We start from the raw sequence: 6,786 nt of genomic DNA on the forward strand, positions 1-6,786 counted from the left end.
GTGCTACAATGCTTTGAATGTAGGTGTACTTTTGATGTTGAGTTCCTTATAGTTTGTCACCTTGGTCAAGTAGCACTATGTAAGTTGGTGCTCCAGCAATTTCTTCGGCAAAAATGTAAATCTCGGTGATATTGTGGTAAAAAATAGAAATAAATCAGGAGAAAGATCAAAACTTTGGAGACATACAATTATGTAGAATTTCAGCGAGCTTCTCCACTAAGGAGGGAAAGACTCATTTATTTGCTAGAAATTTAGTGCAGGGTCAGTATCTGAAAACCAGAAATTTTAGAAGGTACAGATTACCAAGTGAGTTCCTCCCCTTGAACAGTAATAGTTAATTTTTCACAATTGCCAGAAACTCAGGATATAAAGCAAGTCAAGCTGCTCATTTGACAGAGGAGAACCATTGATATCCAAACAGAAAAATTACCTAGAATTTGAGATCATGCAAGTTGCTAGGACACTAGGAAGCTCCTTCATAGAGAAAAGAAGAATGTATGTGTCTGCCAGAGGCAGGAATGAGGGAACCGAAAAAAAAATCCATTGATTTTAGCTAGTATAGCAGGACATCTGGAAATAGCTCCACAGAGTTAAATTTCACAGCTGCTGTAGACTCAGGCTACAAAAATGTCTTGTTGCTCATCTGAGCAGAGTGAGAACTAGCATAGTGTGGAAGACTGAGACTTCACTATCATGGGAAATTAGGCAAGAGAGTAAACTAATAATGGCAGCAGATTGTTAAGGAAGAGTTAAGCCTTGAAGAAGGATCTTAAACAACAATCATTAAGGTCAGATATAGAATGGGTCTGCTCAGAAGAGGAGAGGATTTCACATGCAGATTTCTTTGTTTCCACTCAGGAGAAGAATGGAAGGAAACTACTGAGTGATTAGTCCCCCTTTACAACCTTCACACTTGAATTCTGAAAAACAAAATAGAATTACAGTCAAGAGCCATAGCACTTCCTATTAAAAGAACAAAGCAAATGCCTAAAATGTTAAATATAGCAACAGAATTAATGAGACAGAAACAGAAAATTCATTGAAAATTTATATTAGCATTAGAAATGTAGACTTTAATAATTACATAAAACAACTATTACAAAATTATCACGGTACCTCAAGTGCAAACTGAGAATGAAACATTACAAAATGAGTAAAAAGCAAAGCAGAAGGAATTTTTTCACCAGAAACTGGAGATATAAAAAAAAAATTCAAGAGATGCTAGACTGGAAAGCATATTGTATGAAATGAGTAATGGAATGAGTAGCAAACAGTTCACCTTGTACAGAAAGAATAATCAACATTGGAAATAAATTCCAATAACGAATCAAATGGAAGAGGAGAAAGAGATAGCATTTTTTGGGAAAAAGCCTTCAAGAATTATATAACTCCATTAGAAGAAGAAATATATGGAAAATGGAAATACCAGAGGGTAAAGAGAGAGAGAGAGATAGAAGGGAACAAAGTGCCAAGTCAAAGAAATAGACATTTCCAAAGCCAGTTAAATAAATAACTATGGAAGTATAAGAAACCTTTAACAACATTCGGATTTCTAATTGCAAAGATTAAATATCAAGGTGCATTATTGTTAAATTGTCAATGCCAATGATAAAAAGTATTTAGTCACACTAGGGAAAATAAATAATGAATGCACCACAAACAGGCTATCATCAGAATTCACAGCAGAAACTAAAGATTATGTGAGAGTGTAACAACAAATTCGCAATTCTAAAAGAAACACTTCCAGTCGAGAATACACTACTCTGCAAAACTATAATTTAAACATTTTGGAAAAATAAATATTTCCCAGGGCTAGAGCATTAGCACAGCGGTAGGGCGTTTGCCTTGCACACAGCCAATATGGCCGACCCGAGTTCGATTCCTCTGCCCCTCTCGGAGAGCCCAGCAAGCTACAGAGAGTATCTCGCCTGCACGGCAGAGCCTGGCAAGCTAGCCATGATGTATTCGATATGCCAAACACAGTAACAACAAGTCTCACGATGGAGATGTTACTGGGCCTGCTCGAGCAAATCGATGAACAACGGGAGGACTGTGACTGTGACCGGTAAATATTTTCCATATGAAAAAGGCAAATGGATTTTACCACCTTAAGTTCTGAAATGCTGGAATGTTGAACATACTTCCAGGGAAAATTTAAAACACACAGAGAGTATCTCAAGTATGGTAATAAATACTAATACAAAATCAGAAACACTAGCAAGAATAAAATGAAACAACGATATATCAAAAGAGAGGAAAAGTGGCAGAAATTGTTTTTCCTAAAGATTATGAGCTGATGACACCAGCATAAAAAGAGATTGTTTTAATTACATAGAGAAGACTGGTTCACGATAACCATGGACAAAAAAAAATCTAGAGCTGAGACATAAGAAAAAATAGGGAAAAAATCACCAGAAAAAAAATCTAAAGTGAGGAAGATGGTAACTTTGCAAAATAAACATCTAAAATATAAAACAAAACATAAAATGGAAATAATAAGCCTCATATATTGATTATTACATTCAATGTAAATGTTCTGAATTTATTGATTAAGAGACAGATATGTTGTACTGATAAAAAGTCAGAAACTATTATGCATGCAAGAAAATCATACTGCATATCAGAACATACATTCATGATAACTGGATAGAACAAACTATTTAAAGCCAATAATAGAATAAAAAGCACTAATGTCTATACTGGGTAAAGAAGTCGAAGGTGTATATAGTTAGTGGAATACCACTTATTAAAAAGAAAACTTGCTTTTCAGGAAAATATGAGTGAAACCTAAGGTGATTATTCTAAGCAAAATGGTTCAGCAGTGTAAGATAAATACATGTGCTCTGAGGATTATAAATATTCAAAGAAAATACAATGTTAAAACACAGCTAGAGCTTTTGAATTTTGTAAAAAGTGGATTATTATGTGAGAAAGGTGGAAGGAGAAAGAATGGGTATAATGGATAAATTTGAAAGCATGAGGGCACTGGATTTTGGTGATGTGTTGGTTAAAGGTATAATACATAAAGATTTAAAGCTGTAGTACTGAAATCTTAGAGCATATTAAACAAGTGTTCAATCAAGAAAATATTGCAAAATGTTTGCCAAAATAGCGTTTTGAGAAGAAAAGCGACACTTAAAAAATTCTTAGAGGGCTGGAGTGATAGCACAGTGATAGGGCATTTGCCTTGCACGAGGCCAATTGGTCGACCTGGGTTCGATTCCTCCACCCCTCTCAGAGAGCCCTGCAAGCTACCAAGAGTATCTCACCCGCACGGCAAAGCCTGGCAAGCTACCCGTGATGTATTCAATATGCCAAACACAGTAACAATAAGTCTCACAATGGTGACGTTACTGGGTCCGCTCGAGCAAATTGATGAACAATGTGAGGACAGTGACAGCGACAAAGAAAAGACTCAAAATAAATAAGAAAGGAGATATTGTATATTATCCCACAAAAAATAAAAAACAATGATAATTAATATACCAGTACATCTGACAACATATAGGAAATGCAGAAAGATATACCCTAATAGCATTGAAACAAGAAGGAAAGAAAAGTTAAGTATACCAGTAATGTAAAAGGTGATAAAAATGATAATCTAACTGTTAAAATTCCATTTTTGGGGTACAAATTCAAAGAATTAAAAGCAGGTTCTAAAATATAAATATATATGTATATAAAAACTATGTTGATAGCATTATCAAAATAGTTTAAATGTTAAGACTATCAGATACCTATTTATGGATAAATGGATAAGTCAAATGTGGTATGTATACACAAAGGAATATTATTTACCCTTAAAAAAATCAGAAAATTGGGGCCATAGCAACAGTACAGCAGGTAGGGCATTTGCCTTTCATGTTGCTGATCTGGGTTTGATCCCTAGCATCTTATATGGTCCAAAGAGCACCACCAGGAGTGATTGCTAAGTGAAGACCAAGGAGCATATGAAGATGACTTTTTTCTAATATTCACTTAAAATTTTACATATATTTGCTTTCCCATATGTTGTATTTGCTATGTTGTTTGAAAATAATGACGTATATTAAATATACACTTACATATTTAGAGCAATATATAGTGAATTTTTAGGACAGTGGAGAAAAATAAAAAGTCATCCACAATAAACTGTTTAAGTTAAAACAAAACGTTATAAAAGTAAGATCAAAATGGATTTATGACCTCAACATCAGACCAGAATCCATAAAGTTCATTGAAAACAAAGTTGGCAAAACCCTCCATGATATTGGAAGCTAATGGTATCTTCAAAGATGTCACGCCACTGGCCAAGCAAGTGAAAACAGAGATAGACAAATGGGACTATCTTAAACTAAGAAGCTTCTACACCTCAAAAGAAACAGTGACCAAAATACAAAGACAATCTACAGAATGAGAAAGGATATTCACCGAATACACATCTGACAAGGGGTTGATATCAAGGATATACAAAGCACTGGTTGAACTCTACAAGAGGAAAACATCTAACCCCATCAAAAAATGGGGTGATGAAATGAACAGAAACTTTCCCAAAGAAGAAATCCAATGGATAAAAGGCACATGAGAAAATGCTCTACATCACTAATCATCAGGGAGATGCAGATTAAAAACAACAATGAGATATCAACTTATACTACAGAGACTGGCCCACATCCAAAAGAACAAAAGCAACTGATGCTGGCGCGGATGTGGCGAGAAAGGGACCCTCCTTCACTGCTGGTGGGAATGCCGACTGGTCCAACCCTTTTGGAAAACAGTATGGACTATTCTCAAAAAATTAGAATTTGATCTCCCATTTGACCCAGCAATACCACTCCTGGAAATATATCCCAGAGAGGCAAAAATGTATAGTCGAAGTGACATCTGCACTTGTTTGTTCATTGCAGCACTCTTTACAATAGCCAGAATCTGGAAAAAACCTGAGTGCCCGAGAACAGATGACTGGTTAAAGAAACTTTGGTACATTTACACAATGGAGTACTATGTAGCTGTTAGAAAAGATGAAGTCATGAAACTCACATACAAGTGGTACTACATGGAAAGTATCATGCTAAGCGAAATGAGTTAGAAAGAGCGGGATAGACACAGAAAGATTGCATTCATCTGGGGAACATAAAGCAACAAAATGGGAGACTAAGACCCAGGAGTGGCCGAGATTAGTACCAGGAATTTTGCTCCATGACTTGGAGGCCAGCCACTCGTGCTAGGGGAAAAGGAAGCTCAGATAGAGAATAGAACACCAAATAAAGGGTGTTGGGAGGATCCTCCCGGGTGGGAGAAGCACACTGAAAGTAGACTATAGATCAACTATGATCGCCACTCAATGCCTCTCTTGCAAACCACAGGACCCAAAAGGAGAGAGAACAAAAGGGAATGCCCTGCCACAGAGGCAGGGTGGGATGGGGGGATGGGGGGTGGGAGGGATGATGGGACCCGTGGTGGTGGAGGATGGGCGCTGGTGGAGAGATGGGTACTTGATCATTGTATAACTGAAACCCAAGCACAAAAATTTGTAAGTCTATAACTGTACCTCATGGTGTTTCAATAATAAAAAATTTTTTTAAAAGTTAACATATGATCGATGTAAAATGTGTTGTTAGCTCTTAGCCATTCATAGAAACATTTGGTGAAACTTTTACTTCTTGCTTTGTTTTGGGTACACATCTGGTGATGTTTAGGACTAACTCCTGGCTCTGTCTCTCTTCAGAGATGACTTTTGCCATTGCTGAGGGGCAGGGCACTATGTGGTGCTGATGTTCAAACCTTGGTTAGTAACAGGCAAAGCAAGTGCCCAACCCACTGTTATATCTCTCCAGGCCTGAAATTTTCACTTTGCCCACACTTTGTAAGAATGTGTAGTGTTGAACAACATTATCTGTAATTGTTTATGTGTGGTGTATTATACTTTGCAAGCATTAAGAATGTAGCCAAGATGATTGAATAGGGAGAATCTATGCAGTATCCTTCTATGACTGTGGCAAAATATACACCGCAGATTAGGTTGAATATAAAATCCTATATGAAGCCCCACGGGAAAGAACACAGGGACGACAAGACATTTTTCCTAGGATAGGAGCCCTGCAGTGAAGTACCAAGATGCAGTCTGGAATTGAAGGCTCGGATACTCATGATGCCATAGGAAGTGAAGTCAGGTTGGAGCAGCTGCCAAGAGATGGTTAGAGATCTGTAATGCCACATAACTTTACCTGGAAGAGAGGGGATCTTAAACTATAACCCAACATGCATTTCAGCCCTACAATTTTGCTCTTGTTGCACCAGATAGGGAGGCAAGAGACCATATATGGCATGGTATATAAATTTTATAACACAATAGCTTCTTTCTGGGTGCTTGGGGTTGAGGAGTGAATAGCACAGAATGTCACCCTCCCATTATCTTCAGTGTTACAGCTATTTACTTACCACAAGAGATCAACAGAAACCCGTGCTTAGGACAGGAGACCAGATGCTCCTAGCAGCTCTTCTAGCAACTTCCTGCTGCAGCAGCTTCTCCTGCTATACCGTCATTCCACCAGCAGCTTCTCCACAAACTTTTTTCTCTTCCAGGGCTGAAAATGCAACTTCCTGTTACCAGTGCTTATGTAATTTATATAATCCCTCCCATCCTGTTGCCTGATGTTATATACGATAGGTGAAAGCCCATTTCTCTGATTGGTCACACACAAAAAACACCCAGATGGAATATAGTGAGGTGCCTGCCTCAAGAACTTCCCTGTAACACAAGGGCTTGAAATAGCCCCACATGTGATTTCATTGGACACTTGGACC

This window comes from Sorex fumeus, unplaced genomic scaffold, assembly GCF_029834395.1.
Source record: "Sorex fumeus unplaced genomic scaffold, SorFum_2.1 ptg000171l, whole genome shotgun sequence".
Lineage (NCBI taxonomy): Eukaryota > Metazoa > Chordata > Mammalia > Eulipotyphla > Soricidae > Sorex > Sorex fumeus.